General features: G+C 47.7%; 1 pseudogene across 1 annotated transcript; it reads right to left on the bottom strand.

Annotated features, from left to right (window-relative positions):
• Positions 1 to 4,897: 4,897 nt before the first annotated feature.
• LOC311242248 lies at positions 4,898 to 7,593 on the bottom strand (annotated as a pseudogene). The gene is made up of 3 exons (XR_014621008.1): positions 7,454 to 7,593; positions 5,893 to 7,109; positions 4,898 to 4,906 (listed from the first exon to the last, which is right to left on the bottom strand). The product of XR_014621008.1 is annotated as an uncharacterized misc_RNA (transcript).
• Positions 7,594 to 17,736: the final 10,143 nt, after the last annotated feature.

Raw genomic sequence — 17,736 nt, forward strand, 5'->3', positions numbered from 1 at the left:
GAGAGACTGAGGTGACGTTACGAGAGACTGGTGTGACGTTACGAGAGACTGGTGTGACGTTACGAGAGACTGAGGTGACGTTACGAGAGACTGAGGTGACGTTACGAGAGACTGAGGTGACGTTACGAGAGACTGAGGTGACGTTACGAGAGACTGAGGTGACGTTACGAGAGACTGAGGTGACGTTACGAGAGACTGAGGTGACGTTACGAGAGACTGAGGTGACGTTACGAGAGACTGAGGTGACGTTACGAGAGACTGAGGTGACGTTACGAGAGACTGAGGTGACGTTACGAGAGACTGAGGTGACGTTACGAGAGACTGAGGTGACGTTACGAGAGACTGAGGTGACGTTACGAGAGACTGAGGTGACGTTACGAGAGGCTGGTGTGACGTTACGAGAGACTGAGGTGACGTTACGAGAGACTGAGGTGACGTTACGAGAGACTGGTGTGACGTTACGAGAGACTGGTGTGACGTTACGAGAGACTGGTGTGACGTTACGAGAGACTGGTGTGACGTTACGAGAGACTGAGGTGACGTTACGAGAGACTGGTGTGACGTTACGAGAGGCTGATGTGACGTTACGAGAGACTGAGGTGACGTTACGAGAGGCTGAGGTGACGTTACGAGAGACTGAGGTGACGTTACGAGAGACTGAGGTGACGTTACGAGAGACTGAGGTGACGTTACGAGAGACTGGTGTGACGTTACGAGAGACTGAGGTGACGTTACGAGAGACTGAGGTGACGTTACGAGAGACTGAGGTGACGTTACGAGAGACTGAGGTGACGTTACGAGAGACTGAGGTGACGTTACGAGAGACTGGTGTGACGTTACGAGAGACTGGTGTGACGTTACGAGAGACTGAGGTGACGTTACGAGAGACTGAGGTGACGTTACGAGAGACTGAGGTGACGTTACGAGAGACTGAGGTGACGTTACGAGAGACTGGTGTGACGTTACGAGAGACTGATGTGACGTTACGAGAGACTGAGGTGACGTTACGAGAGACTGAGGTGACGTTACGAGAGACTGGTGTGACGTTACGAGAGACTGAGGTGACGTTACGAGAGACTGGTGTGACGTTACGAGAGACTGAGGTGACGTTACGAGAGACTGGTGTGACGTTACGAGAGACTGAGGTGACGTTACGAGAGACTGAGGTGACGTTACGAGAGACTGAGGTGACGTTACGAGAGACTGGTGTGACGTTACGAGAGGCTGAGGTGACGTTACGAGAGACTGGTGTGACGTTACGAGAGGCTGGTGTGACGTTACGAGAGACTGAGGTGACGTTACGAGAGCCGAGGCAGTGCTGAGAAGCAGAGCCACCATCCCTCTGGCCTCAGACACCACCCGGCCCCACAGTGACTTCTAGGACGTATTACAGCCTCATCATGAATCATGGCTCAACACTGAGCCAGTAGCCGACAGTCTCTATATAAAAACAATCTTTGAAGGCTTGATACAGGGGAGGGGGGGGGGGAGGGGGGCCATGTGTACAAACAGTGTTTGAATCAAGAGCTTCTGTTGACAGATCACTGTTTCTGAACTGTCTCAAGACTAAGATACCATGTCTGTTTCTGAACTGTCTCAAGACTAAGACACCATGTCTGTTTCTGAACTGTCTCAAGACTAAGACACCATGTCTGTTTCTGAACTGTCTCAAGACTAAGACACCATGTCTGTTTCTGAACTGTCTCAAGACTAAGACACCATGTCTGTTTCTGAACTGTCTCAAGACTAAGACACCATGTCTGTTTCTGAACTGTCTCAAGACTAAGACACCATGTCTGTTTCTGAACTGTCTCAAGACTAAGACACCATGTCTGTTTCTGAACTGTCTCAAGACTAAGACACCATGTCTGCTTCTGAACTGTCTCAAGACTAAGACACCATGTCTGTTTCTGAACTGTCTCAAGACTAAGACACCATGTCTGTTTCTGAACTGTCTCAAGACTAAGACACCATGTCTGTTTCTGAACTGTCTCAAGACTAAGACACCATGTCTGTTTCTGAACTGTCTCAAGACGACACCATGTCTGTTTCTGAACTGTCTCAAGACTAAGACACCATGTCTGTTTCTGAACTGTCTCAAGACGACACCATGTCTGTTTCTGAACTGTCTCAAGACGACACCATGTCTGTTTCTGAACTGTCTCAAGACTAAGACACCATGTCTGTTTCTGAACTGTCTCAAGACGACACCATGTCTGTTTCTGAACTGTCTCAAGACGACACCATGTCTGTTTCTGAACTGTCTCAAGACTAAGACACCATGTCTGTTTCTGAACTGTCTCAAGACTAAGATACCATGTCTGTTTCTGAACTGTCTCAAGACTAAGACACCATGTCTGTTTCTGAACTGTCTCAAGACTAAGACACCATGTCTGTTTCTGAACTGTCTCAAGACTAAGACACCATGTCTGCTTCTGAACTGTCTCAAGACTAAGACACCATGTCTGTTTCTGAACTGTCTCAAGACTAAGACACCATGTCTGTTTCTGAACTGTCTCAAGACGACACCATGTCTGTTTCTGAACTGTCTCAAGACTAAGACACCATGTCTGTTTCTGAACTGTCTCAAGACGACACCATGTCTGTTTCTGAACTGTCTCAAGACGACACCATGTCTGTTTCTGAACTGTCTCAAGACTAAGACACCATGTCTGTTTCTGAACTGTCTCAAGACGACACCATGTCTGTTTCTGAACTGTCTCAAGACGACACCATGTCTGTTTCTGAACTGTCTCAAGACTAAGACACCATGTCTGTTTCTGAACTGTCTCAAGACTAAGACACCATGTCTGTTTCTGAACTGTCTCAAGACTAAGACACCATGTCTGTTTCTGAACTGTCTCAAGACTAAGACACCATGTCTGTTTCTGAACTGTCTCAAGACTAAGACACCATGTCTGCTTCTGAACTGTCTCAAGACTAAGACACCATGTCTGTTTCTGAACTGTCTCAAGACGACACCATGTCTGTTTCTGAACTGTCTCAAGACTAAGACACCATGTCTGTTTCTGAACTGTCTCAAGACGACACCATGTCTGTTTCTGAACTGTCTCAAGACTAAGATACCATGTCTGTTTCTGAACTGTCTCAAGACGACACCATGTCTGTTTCTGAACTGTCTCAAGACGACACCATGTCTGTTTCTGAACTGTCTCAAGACTAAGATACCATGTCTGTTTCTGAACTGTCTCAAGACTAAGACACCATGTCTGTTTCTGAACTGTCTCAAGACTAAGATACCATGTCTGTTTCTGAACTGTCTCAAGACTAAGATACCATGTCTGTTTCTGAACTGTCTCAAGACTAAGACACCATGTCTGTTTCTGAACTGTCTCAAGACTAAGACACCATGTCTGTTTCTGAACTGTCTCAAGACTAAGACACCATGTCTGTTTCTGAACTGTCTCAAGACTAAGATACCATGTCTGTTTCTGAACTGTCTCAAGACTAAGATACCATGTCTGTTTCTGAACTGTCTCAAGACTAAGACACCATGTCTGTTTCTGAACTGTCTCAAGACTAAGATACCATGTCTGTTTCTGAACTGTCTCAAGACTAAGACACCATGTCTGTTTCTGAACTGTCTCAAGACTAAGACACCATGTCTGTTTCTGAACTGTCTCAAGACTAAGACACCATGTCTGTTTCTGAACTGTCTCAAGACGACACCATGTCTGTTTCTGAACTGTCTCAAGACGACACCATGTCTGCTTCTGAACTGTCTCAAGACTAAGACACCATGTCTGTTTCTGAACTGTCTCAAGACGACACCATGTCTGCTTCTGAACTGTCTCAAGACTAAGACACCATGTCTGTTTCTGAACTGTCTCAAGACTAAGACACCATGTCTGTTTCTGAACTGTCTCAAGACTAAGACACCATGTCTGTTTCTGAACTGTCTCAAGACTAAGACACCATGTCTGTTTCTGAACTGTCTCAAGACTAAGACACCATGTCTGTTTCTGAACTGTCTCAAGACTAAGACACCATGTCTGTTTCTGAACTGTCTCAAGACTAAGACACCATGTCTGTTTCTGAACTGTCTCAAGACTAAGATACCATGTCTGTTTCTGAACTGTCTCAAGACTAAGACACCATGTCTGTTTCTGAACTGTCTCAAGACTAAGATACCATGTCTGTTTCTGAACTGTCTCAAGACGACACCATGTCTGTTTCTGAACTGTCTCAAGACGACACCATGTCTGTTTCTGAACTGTCTCAAGACGACACCATGTCTGCTTCTGAACTGTCTCAAGACTAAGATACCATGTCTGTTTCTGAACTGTCTCAAGACTAAGATACCATGTCTGTTTCTGAACTGTCTCAAGACGACACCATGTCTGCTTCTGAACTGTCTCAAGACTAAGATACCATGTCTGTTTCTGAACTGTCTCAAGACTAGGACACCATGTCTGCTTCTGAACTGTCTCAAGACGACACCATGTCTGCTTCTGAACTGTCTCAAGACTAAGATACCATGTCTGTTTCTGAACTGTCTCAAGACGACACCATGTCTGTTTCTGAACTGTCTCAAGACTAAGATACCATGTCTGTTTCTGAACTGTCTCAAGACTAAGATACCATGTCTGTTTCTGAACTGTCTCAAGACTAAGACACCATGTCTGTTTCTGAACTGTCTCAAGACTAAGATACCATGTCTGTTTCTGAACTGTCTCAAGACTAAGACACCATGTCTGCTTCTGAACTGTCTCAAGACTAAGATACCATGTCTGTTTCTGAACTGTCTCAAGACTAAGATACCATGTCTGTTTCTGAACTGTCTCAAGACTAAGATACCATGTCTGTTTCTGAACTGTCTCAAGACTAAGATACCATGTCTGTTTCTGAACTGTCTCAAGACTAGGACACCATTTTGTTAGATGACCTGAAACAACCCCAAAAATATAAGCCCTCATATGGGGAATGTGTAGATTCTATGAAAAATGCAGGGAAACTATTACAACCCCCCCCCCCCACCCACCCACCCCCCCCCCCCCCCCCCCACACACACACACACACACACACACACACTAACCTACCCCCCCCCCCCCCCCCCCCCCCCCCCACCACTGTACAACATAATCGGCTGCCCATGGGGGCACTGTGTCCGGCGTGACCAGCGGTGCCGAGGCCCAGCATTACAGCCTGGATGATGACCAGTTCCCAAACTACTTTGTTCCGTCACTGACTGACGGACTAATGACAGGGTGCTGCACAGCTGCAGCTGAGACGCTGTGTAAACTCCACAGCTGTAGTAGCTGCCCGGGGTGCACCACGCTCTGGGTGGCTGTCAGACATGAAGGGGTTAACAGGCTTCAAACAGGCCTCGCGCCAGTATCACACCATATTAAAACATATATTCATTTTCCAACCAACATGCGCCGGTGCCGTTATGCAGATTGTGAGTGTGTGTGCGAGCTCGCGTACAGTATGTGATGTCACTGATGATGTGTCATACTTCTGGGCATCGCTTGCCACACAGCGATGCCCAATATATTTGAATGAGACAGAGTTCCTGCAGCTGTATCCTCGACAACATGATAAGTTGAACTTGAACTTAATAAGTTCAGTACCAGTCTCTCTCTCTCTCTCTCTCTCCCACCACAATAGAATTCAACTAGTGTTTTTCATCTCTCTGGCAGACAGGTCGTTTCAACAGAACAGACTTGCCGTGTATAGCCTACACACACCGTCACCTATCAAACTATCTCTCTAAAATAAATGCACGAAAAATAGACAAGTACATTTCAAAAGGATTTCCTCCATCAGTGCCAGGTGTCTCATAGTCTCACTCCATCTCATCCGTCACAACAACAACAACAACAGGTGATGATCTGTAAAACAGTTGACAAGTTGACTTAGTCGACTCACCTCGTTAGACGGGATGTTGACGACACCTGTCGATCGGCGCTTCTCCCTCAGCTTGCGCTTCTCGATCTGACCTTTGCCCTTCCTGGCGCTCGGGCCAGAGCTCTTCTTGTCTTTGCCTTTGCTGCCGGGCGACGGGCTCTCCTTGTCACTGTCGTCGCACGGCGTGGGTGCGGGGTCTTGGGGAGGAGGGCATGGGGTCTTCTCTGTGTTCTTTAGGTCCCCTGCTCCAGGGGTCTTCTCTGTGTTCTTTAGGTCCCCTGCTCCGGGGGGGTCTTGTCTGTGTTCTTTAGGTCCCCTGCTCCGGGGGGGGTCTTGTCTGTGTTCTTTAGGTCCCCTGCTCCAGGGGGGGTCTTGTCTGTGTTCTTTAGGTCCCCTGCTCCAGGGGTCTTGTCAGTGTTCTTTAGGTCCCCTGCTCCAGGGGGGGTCTTGTCTGTGTTCTTTAGGTCCCCTGCTCCAGGGGGGGTCTTGTCTGTGTTCTTTAGGTCCCCTGCTCCGGGGGGGGTCTTGTCAGTGTTCTTTAGGTCCCCTGCTCCAGGGGTCTTCTCGGAGTCTTGGGGAGGAGGGTAGAGGGTCTTCTCGGTGTTCTTTAGGTCCCCTGCTCCGGGGGTCTTGTCAGTGTTCTTTAGGTCCCCTGCTCCGGGGGTCTTGTCAGTGTTCTTCAGGTCCCCTGCTCCAGGGGTCTCCTCCTCGGACCTCTTCAGGGCCACGGGGTGCTGCTGGGATGAAGAGGATGAAGAGGATGAAGACACGACGCAGTTGACAGGAGCGGAACCCCTGCGGTCCGGGTTGCCGTCGTTGTTGGTGTTGGTGTTGTTGTTGTTGTTGTTTAGCTCGCTGTTCGCGGGAGCGTTGCGAGTTTCACTTGTATTGCCGCTGCCGCCGGTCCCGCTCCCGATCGGCTCACCGCTCCCGGTACAGGCACCAGTGGCCGCGGCTATGTCCCCGAGCATTTTTGCCCTCATCTTCTCCCGTTTCGCCTTCCACTCTTCCAAGAAGTCCGTCGGATTGGACTTGAACCCGCCCGTTGCCATGACGACGATCCCGCTCCCGGTCCCTCCCGTGTTTGTTGTTGTTGTTATTCACCACAACAAGTGCGCAGAGTTTGTTTGTAAAGATAACACAAACAACAACACACTCCCTGTGCAAGTTGGTGTAGAACTGTTCTGTTCCCGAGACGTGAGCTGGTTCTTCTAGCGACACATTCCTCGACATGAATCCTGTTGACGGGAAAGAGAACAGAACAGTCAGACGGACTTTGAATGACTTTAAACAAGTTCTGTGTTCTGGCTCGTTCTGTACGAACGGACTCCTACTGTATGTCCTACTGTATGTCCTACTGTATGTTCGAGCCAACTGTTAGATCCAGTTTCAGTTAGTTTGTATCATCGTCGTCACACAACGAGGCAGTGCGACGCCGACAAAGTTACAAAACTGTGGATCGTCTCGCAACAAAGTAACTTATTCTTGTAGCCAGGGATAGTTTATGATGCCACACGCGACAACACATTAATAATACTATAATATATAACTGATTTGAGATGATGTGTGTGTAGACACGTACCTGCACCTCGGCTCCGCGGTCTCTCTCTCTCTCTCTCTCTCAGGTGTGAACGCGCTCCGCTCCGCTGTAATGAAGAGGCTGCACTCGGCGTCACAGCAGCCTGTAGGGGAGAGCAGGGTCGGCTGTGACGTTCCCCCCCAGCAGGGATGATGCGGTCTTCATGGGACGGGGTTGCACTCTCCGTGCACCCAAAGATTTGAGCAGAAGCGCATACATGCACGGATGTGTGAACGGCACGCGCGTGCACACAGGAATGCGCTACACTCGCCAACTCGCTATAAGTACCCACCTGGGCTACTTTGCATATCAACCAGGCCACGTGAGCGGATCGGCGCGGCCGAGAAATCCGCTCTTCGCTCTTTAAAGCTTGGTCCGCTCCGCTAATCGCTCATGTTGACCCCGCCCCCAAGTCGCTCTCCGCTCCCTCACCGCTCACCTTGAATCGAGCGCTCCCCGCTCCCCGCGCCAGATCGCTCGGCTTTTCTTTTTTTTCTTCTTTTTTTGGAGCATGGTGTAAATTAGCTCAAACTACAACAGTCTACACCCCCTGGGCCCCTTAACAATTGTTTGTATTGAGCCGCATTGTAATTGTACCCGTTCTGCAATGTTAAATATCGTTGTTTATCCATTCACTAGCTCTATTAAGCGATGATAGTTAGCCGAGCCACAATGCTATGGTCGCTGCCATTAACGTTAGCATGTAAGCTAACGACAACAACAATGGCGTCGATACTTTTCTAACATCCTGTGAGTGACAAAGCCTGAACAGGATATCACAGGTTCACCCTTCTCAATTCTCATTGGTTGAAAATGGCCTTCATGTTTGTACATCGCCATCTGTTGCTTTGGCATTGTATATTATTACATCAGTGTTAAACCACTGTGAGCGGCCCGGAGTGGATTGGAGCGGAGGAGAACTCTCGCTCCGGACGTCGCGCCGACCCATTTTAAAACCCACTCCTCGCTCACGTCAAAACCGCACGCTCCGCTCCCCGCGCCGCTCACGCTCCGATCCGCTCATATGGCCTGATATCAACAGGGATGCAGTGGCGGTACCACGGGGTGCCACGCCGTCCTAGTAGTTCGCTGAGCAGAAGTACGCGCAGTCGTGCACAAAAATGCGTTCACAATTTCCACTGGACTCGTCGCGCCGTGCGCCAAGTACCCGGCGGCCGGCACTTATATCTATCACCTAGACTTTGCATAATAATAGGATACCAATAGTGTAACAAAGAACGAGAAGAGCCAAACCAAAATACAAGCCCTGTACCAATTGGTGGGGGTTTGCTTGAGCTGTGGAACCTCTCAGTGTGACAAATGGTCCCGACTGGAAGGATGAAGGATGAGACATTTCTTAAGTTGTGCTTCAGAAGGAAACTGAATGTAAGTTACATTGTTAATTTAGTTTGTATTTACTTTTCTAGTTTAAGTTCATTCAATTAAAGAAATTGTATCTACAATTACATTTAAAACATTGTTTGTTTTTCAACCATATCTGTTGACAATATAATTTCTTTATATTTATTGAAGGCTACATCCTGCTACCTTTTTCAGCTTCTCTATTTCAAGGCAATATTTACAAAAACTAAACTAAAACTAGTCATTTCCTATACAAACATGCTTCCTACTATTTATTCTGCATAGTAATCATCTGTTCTGTGCGACCGCGAGGGAACATGTATGTGCGCGCGTGGCGTCCAGGCAGTTCTGATATTACGACTGCACCCCTGCTTGTGTTACAGTAATGAAAATAATTTATTCCCTGTACATGTGTCTGCTAACAATTGATTACGTTTTATATTGCCTATCCCAATCATGAAAGGTACAATTTTGTTAAATTTAACAAACATAAATAAATAATTAATAATACAAAAGAAAACCTATACCCAGCTACACATCCTCTTTACTTTCAAGCTCAAAATTGTCTGCCTGTTCTTCATAATTAACCACAATTTTGTAATTGACAGCGTTTAAGTAAATGTTTAACTTCTGTTGTTTATTTTTTCTACCATACTGTTTTTAGTTATGCCCCACACTAAATACATATTGGTGGAAATACATTTAGTTAAATGTGTTTCTTGCTGTGATGGTTGGGAGGGGGGGGGGGGTCAGAGGGGCAGGGCACCTTGTTCTTGCTCAGAGACAGCTGTTGCAATATACATTTGAACACCTTCGTTCTAACTATAATCTAACTTGTTCACATATTACTTTGGGAGGTGGTAAATATATATAATTTCTATAATATAGAGAATTATTTCAAATAATTTCATATATCATGTAAATTACTGACACATGACATTTGTGTCATATAATCAGGGGTGCGTTGGTCATGGGACGGGGGTTGCACGCCAAGCAACCGGCTCTGTGAGCAGAAGCACGCGCATGCACGCAACTTTGCATAACAATAGCTCAGATCGTCAGGTGTGTTCAAATACGTCCTCAGATACAAAAGTTCAGACCGCTAACACTAGCATCAACCAAAAATATGTATTTAGTGTGGGGCATAACTATACAGAAAAAAATTTATAACAGAAGAGACATACATTTACTTAAACGCTGTCAATTACAAAATTGTGGATAAAATATGAGGAACAGTCATAAATGTTCCACTTTGAGCTTGAAAGTGAAGAGGGTGTACAGTAGCTGGGTCTGCTGTATGTTCCAGAGATGGATACTGATTTCCAATACATATGGTAGACCACTGCACTTCCGCGTTACATTGAAATCACGGAGTAGATAGCGGGCGGAGCAAATTAATGAATGTGGATGAGAGCCGTGATGTAAGTGGTTGCAGATACGGCTGTGGGGGTGCTGGAGACATGATGCAATAGACTTTTATGCGCCTGAATCTCCTGAACACGGCGCGACCCATTCCAAATCGATCGGAACTTAATCGGCCGAGATAAAGTCCCCTTTTCAGCACCTACTCCCCATACGCATGCGCAGATTGCCAACGTATTCTGACGGCACGCGATGAGGCGTGAAACCGGGTTAGAACGTTCCATCAGTTCCATCCATCCACCTGGAGACTCAATGAGCTAATTGTAGATGTCGCCATAAGACGCGTCTGGCCATTGAGTGGGATCATTTTTCCATTCTCCTGGTCGGCTGAAAGGACACTGGCCGAGTAGGTATATCTTGCACTGGCCACCGAAGCAGGCACCAGCTCCCCCCTCTGATGGAACGTTCTAACCCGGTTTCGCGCCTCATCGCGTGCCGTCAGAATACGTTGGCAATCTGCGCATGCGTATGGGGAGTAGGTGCTGAAAAAGGGACTTTATCTCGGCCAATTAAGTTCCGATCGATTTGGAATGGGTCGCGCCGTGTTCAGGAGACTCAGGCGAATAAAGGTCTATTCGATCATGTCTCCAGCGCCCCCACAGCCGTAGCTGCAACCACTTACATCACGGCTCTCATCCACATTCATTAATTTGCCCCCCCCCCCCCCCCCCCGCTATCTCCTCCCCGATTTCAGAATCCCAGAAGTGTTGCGGTGGTCTCTGGTGAATTGCACTTTCATAGGTGTAGCTACTTTATTTTTTTTTGTGAACAAATTTTTTTATTTTTTTTGACATGACATACAAACATTTACAGTAGAAATCCACTATAAATCACAGGGCTATTACCGACATAATACTAACAATCATGACAGCCCGGTTTTTTTAATTAAAATAGATGTAGATTAAAGATTAAAGATATACACAGATTAATTACAATACAATACAACACATAAATGCTCTTGCTCCTTCTCCCCCCCCCCCCCCCACCGGACCCCCCTTGAATACATCCATTATTCCGCTTGATACCAAGGATTAAAAGTTCATATAATGCGTGTAGCTACTTAAAGTGTAGCTACTTTCTAAAGGACCGCCCCAACTGTCCCCCTGTCCCACCCGACCCCACTCTCCCCTACTGGAAAGCGCTCTGCCCCTTCACACACTCCAGCTATTCTGACTCCTATACTAGCACATACAGTGTTTCCTAATCAAACCAAGGTAAGAAAGCACACACAGTGCATACAATTCATAGTTGTGCAGTTTGTGTCTTATAGCATTTTCGCAGTGAGGCTATATTTTTACTATAAAAATCAATAATAATTATAAAAAAAAATAAAAAAAAAAGGTCCATGTCTTTTGTCTTACAATCCTATTCAGATGGTGTTAAGATTCCATCGCCTCATGTATTTCCAAATGTAGCCTAATTTGGCTGATCTGCACGTATGGATGATCTCCTCTAAAACACCCAGACAGCGGATTGAAAGAGCAGTGCAGCCGACTGGCCGCTTCCCATCACGTGTGTAAATGAGTCCTGTGTGCTTTGGAGTTCAGCATTCCTTCAGAGGGACAGCTTGTTGATCTCTCCCACGCAGATCCCACAGACGGACTCCCTGATGAGTCAACCCTGTCAGGCCCCACAGGCAGACTCCCTGAGGCAGGCAGGATGAGTCAACCCTGTCAGGCCCCACAGGCAGACTCCCTGAGGCCTATAGGATGAGTCAACCCTGTCAGGCCCCACAGGCACACTCCCTGAGGCAGGCAGGATGAGTCAACCCTGTCAGGCCCCACAGGCAGACTCCCTGAGGCCTATAGGATGAGTCAACCCTGTCAGGTCCCACAGGCAGACTCCCTGGGGCAGGCAGGATGAGTCAACCCTGTCAGGCCCCACAGGCAGACTCCCTGAGGCCTATAGGATGAGTCAACCCTGTCAGGCCCCACAGGCAGACTCCCTGGGGCAGGCAGGATGAGTCAACCCTGTCAGGCCCCACAGGCAGACTCCCTGAGGCAGGCAGGATGAGTCAACCCTGTCAGGTCCCACAGGCAGACTCCCTGAGGCAGGCAGGATGAGTCAACCCTGTCAGGCCCCACAGGCAGACTCCCTGAGGCCTATAGGATGAGTCAACCCTGTCAGGTCCCACAGGCAGACTCCCTGAGGCAGGCAGGATGAGTCAACCCTGTCAGGTCCCACAGGCAGACTCCCTGAGGCCTATAGGATGAGTCAACCCTGTCAGGCCCCACAGGCAGACTCCCTGAGGCAGGCAGGATGAGTCAACCCTGTCAGGCCCCACAGGCACACTCCCTGAGGCCTATAGGATGAGTCAACCCTGTCAGGTCCCACAGGCAGACTCCCTGAGGCAGGCAGGATGAGTCAACCCTGTCAGGTCCCACAGGCAGACTCCCTGAGGCCTATAGGATGAGTCAACCCTGTCAGGTCCCACAGGCAGACTCCCTGAGGCCTATAGGATGAGTCAACCCTGTCAGGCCCCACAGGCAGACTCCCTGAGGCCTATAGGATGAGTCAACCCTGTCAGGTCCCACAGGCAGACTCCCTGAGGCCTATAGGATGAGTCAACCCTGTCAGGCCCCACAGGCCTGATGGAGCCTTTCATCTCTCAGTCATTAATTGCAATACCGTTCATACACCCTTCATGAGAACAGGTTGAAAACAAAACAACAAGGAAAGATTCAGGAGTGATTGTCTTTTATTCGCAACTGCAATGTTGTGGGAGTCGATTGTAGGCTGTGATGATGGACAGATACATTGGAAAGGAACTGTTAATGGGTTCTATTTTCATATAGAGATCCCTGCTACCGCTTCACGGAACACGTCGCCAACATTATGGGAAATGCGCTTATTACCATCGTATCCAGAGTCAGACAAGAAGATGGATGCCGATTTCCAATACATGTGTTCAGCAAAAAGCGATTCGGCTGCAAGATAGCCTATAGCTTAGCACAAATGAATGGAAGCGGATATGGACCAGCTAGCCTACTTGTTGGCCAAAAACACCTCTCCCGGAGTTTTAAGCTAGGTGATCCGTATCCGCTCCCATTCATTCATGCTAAGCTAGGCCAGCTTGCAGCCGGATAGCGTTTTAATGAACGCACAGAGAGGTAACTGGTATCTATCTTCTTGTCTGACTCTGGAGAAGCGCTTTTCCCATAATGTCTCTGTCTGTTCCTTTAAAACGGTGCGTGAATTGTATTCAAAAGCCCATATCAACACCTTATAGTATCCATCCATACAGTACAAACTGAGTTACAGTGTTTTCGCATCCCAGAACTCTATTTAATTTTTTCAGTTAGCTTATTATTCAAAAGCAGTCATATTCACCTGTATTATTCAAGTTGGCTCCTATGAGTATTGACATCTGCTTATGGAAATGTACTGCATTTCATCTGTCGTTCTATGTGTATGTGCGTGCATGTGTGTGTGTGTGTGTGTGTGTGTGTGTGTGTGTGTGTGTGTGTGTGTGTGTGTGTGTGCGTGCGTGCGTGCATGCGTGCGTGTGTGTATGTGTCCGTCCGTGCGTGCTTGTGTGTGTGGATGTAAATATTCAATGTAATGTAAGAACTCTACTTGAAATTCGAGTGCCATTCGATCAGTGTGGTCGTTACCATTTCGCTCTTCTCTGCAGCGCCTGCCTCCACCAGGCCTGGCCCGCTCCACCTCTGCGCTCCACCTCTGCGCTCCACCTCTGCGCTCCACCTCTGGGACCCGAGGCACGAGCTTCCCCCTCAACCCAGTGACTGAAAACCCTCTATAGGTGCTTACCGTCAGAAAACCCATTTCATAGGGCAGTCAGGTGGCGTAGCGGAGATTGTGTTCGTCACCAACGCCGGAGACGCTGGATTCGCCTGTTCGAATCCAGCTCACAGCTCCGGGGTTGTCACCAGCTTGGCTGGCCGCTCACACTAATACAATTGGCTGTATTAGAGGGTGGGAAAGCTGGCGGGGTGGGTCGGGGTTGTTGTAAACAGCGACTCCTACAGTTCGGTCGGGGCGCCTGCTCAGCGCGGATAGGATCTAAGGGGGGTAGTGTGATCCTTCCACACGTTACACGCTCTCAGTGAGAGTCCGCGCTGCCAGGTGAAAAGAAGCGGTTGATTGGCTAGACGTGTGTCGGAGGAAGCACGTGATAGCTTCCACTCTCCCAGACCGACTGTGGGGGGTAAGTGCGCAGCGACCAGGAAGGGGATTGGGAATTGGCATAATGACTAACATTGGGATGGGAGAAAATCGGAGGAAAAAGGAGGGGGAAAAAGATAAAAAAATAAATTAAAAAATAAAACCCATTTCACAGCAGGGTAAATAGCGCTTTAACTTAGCTATACTATACAGAGGGTAGTGGTGTGGCTGGTAGGTAGGTAGGTAGGTTTTATTTAGAGTCCAAAACATATACAGATCATTACTCCATTATACATTTTTGTCAAGGATAGAAACGAAAAAGGCGCAGTGACTTATTTACATCGTTGTCCTTGGGTGTCAAGGATGCTAGAAACACACATACAACTCATTACAGAATTAATCACAATTATTATCTTTGCATAATAATAATGGCACAACCATAAATTAGTACAAACAAAGCACATTTGTTGTTACAATGTTCCTTTATGCCGAAAGTGGTGGGGCCTGCTGGCTTCAAGTTCAAGTTTCAAGTTTCTTTATTAGTTGCCATACAGAAGTACAGAATACTTTTATATAAAATGCTGTTTTGCTCCAGAGATTGTGCTAGATAAAAATAGATAAGTATAAAATAAGTATAATAAGTATAAAATAGAAGTCAAGTACGTCGACAAAAGTGTTCAATATATACATATATACAATGCAGAGTAGAAAAGTAACTGAGTTACAATACAATATACTATATACTATACAGTACAATGCAGAAATGGGATGAGGTACAATTTAGGTAAAATGTACAGTAAGGTGTAATGAGGTATGAGTTGTAGTGCAAATTCTTTACCAATAAATATAAAGTGTGTTAGGTGTCTAAAGTGGGTGCTGCAGTGAGTTGTTTGTTTAAAGTGAGTGTGTGCGTGTGGATGTGTGTGCTGAGAGTGTATTTGATGGTTGTTACATAGTGTTATTGTCATTTAACATTCTGATGGCCTGAGGATAGAAGCTTCTTCTGAGTCTCTCTTTGCTCGCCATGAGACTCCGGTATCGCTTGCCTGCCCACAGCAGTTCAAAGAGGCAGTTGTTTGGGTGGCTGGAGTCTTTTATTATTCTCTTAGCCTTACCCATGCACCGCTTGTTGTAAATGCCCTGGAGAGTGGGAAGCCCCCCTCCAATTGTGCGTTCGGCTGAACGTGTCACTCTCTGTAGTCTGCTACGGTCTTGTGCAGTGCTATTCCCAAACCAGGAGGTGATGTTGCCAGTCAGGATGCTTTCTATTGTACATGAGTAGAAGTTCTTAAGGATCTTCTGACTGACTTGGAACTTCCTTAGGCGCCTGAGGAAGTAGAGGTGTTGCCGTGCCTTCTTCACAACACTGTCAATGTGTGTGGTCCATGTCAAGTCCTCGGATATGTGGGCTCCGAGGTACTTGAAACTGTTCACTCTCTCAACCGGTGCCCCGTCGATGCTGAGGGGGCTGTAGTCCTTGACCCCCGACCTCCTAAAGTCCACAATCATCTCCTTTGTTTTGCTGACGTTCAGGGAGAGGCTGTTCTCCTGACACCATCCCGCCAGAACCTCTACCTCTTCCAGGTAGGCCCTCTCATCGTTGGCAGAGATCAGGCCCACCACTACTGTGCTATATTATATATTATATAATATTATATTATATATTGGTACAGCGTGCATCCGGTGTGACCTCCTCCCCGGCTGCACCGACCTTCACACAGGCAGCGGAGGAATGGATTTATCAGAATAGATTTACATAGAACACTGTTTATCTTGAGGTTTATATCGAGAATGTGCAAAAAAAAAGTGGACAGATGTTGAGCTAAAAGGACTAAAAGAGCAGATATAGATATAATACGCGAGGACGCTTTGGTGAGTTGGAACTAAGGCGTTGGGGCGGGTCCTTGAACACAGGTATCAACGAGGCCATCACGGTGATAAGGTGACATCTTCACGTGGGGCCCGCCTGCTCTAAAAATAACTTCTGATCTCCGGACCGAGGTCAACACTGCTGCATAGCTCACATATTTCCGTCTGCTCTTGGGAAGAGAATATATGAGGAGGCTGCCCCTCCCGTGCGTCTCCCCCTCCCGTGCCAAGACAAACGTTCAACCAAATCCCACTCGCATTCCAGGAGTATCTCCACAGGGGAGCCAGGAGTGTGCTGTGGGTCTACTACTCGCCTGTCTCAAACGTACCATAACGTGTTTAGACTTATGTCAGAGTACCCCCCACCCCCCTACACTCTCCCGGGGGGCTTCCTGCTGTATTTAATATAAATCCCAAATATCAGCCCTTACTGTAACGCAAAGCACATTAAGTGGTAAAGAAGAAAAAATGCACAGCCTGCCAAACGGTGAAGTCATCGTCGCCGGTAGCCAGATCTAGTGTATAATATGAAACATAAACGTGTTGTAACGGCTATACTTGTGTGTTCGCAGGTTTTTAATTTATCCTGTGTGTTCTGTGTTAAGTGTTTCGCTTCGGTTATTAAAAGCGATAATGTGCCAGGCGTGTGGTTATGAGCTTGTGTCGAGCCTGGCCTCTGTGGAGATGATTAACCGTGTGACGTCCTCAAGAGGTGGCAGTGGGCACAGACCTGTGGGACTGAAAGCGGTCTAACCTTTTTGATGATCTCCGCTGAAGTCGATCTATACTTGAGGACGAGGCTGGATTATGTGAGTCACTGACCCATATTACCATAATGACCACAGTCTATAGGAAGATGGAAACGACCCTCTTCCATCAGCTGCGACCAGCAGCTCTATACTGTAGGTCACCCTGTCGGTTGTTTGGTTGGTCGATTGGTCCACAAACACGTCTCCTCTCTCTAGCAGCCACAGGTGCCACCCTGCGAGGCGGGCACTGGGCATGGAGGTCAAGTCCAGTGTTCTTCATCATCGACCCCCTGGAGGTCAAGTCCAGTGGTCTTCATCATCGACCCCCTGGAGGTCAAGTCCAGTGTTCTTCATCATCGACCCCCTGGAGGTCAAGTCCAGTGTTCTTCATCATCGACCCCCTGGAGGTCAAGTCCAGTGTTGTTCATCATCGACCCCCTGGAGGTCAAGTCCAGTGTTCTTCATCATCGACCCCCTGGAGGTCAGGTCCAGTGTTCTTCATCATCGACCCCCTGGAGGTCAAGTCCAGTGTTGTTCATCATCGACCCCCTGGAGGTCAAGTCCAGTGTTCTTCATCATCGACCCCCTGGAGGTCAAGTCCAGTGTTCTTCATCATCGACCCCCTGGAGGTCAGGTCCAGTGTTCTTCATCATCGACCCCCTGGAGGTCAAGTCCAGTGTTCTTCATCATCGACCCCCTGGAGGTCAGGTCCAGTGGTCTTCATCATCGACCCCCTGGAGGTCAAGTCCAGTGTTCTTC

Source organism: Notolepis coatsorum (genome assembly GCF_963971535.1).
Source record: "Notolepis coatsorum genome assembly, contig: SUPER_15_unloc_1, whole genome shotgun sequence".
In the NCBI taxonomy this organism is placed as follows: domain Eukaryota; kingdom Metazoa; phylum Chordata; class Actinopteri; order Aulopiformes; family Paralepididae; genus Notolepis; species Notolepis coatsorum.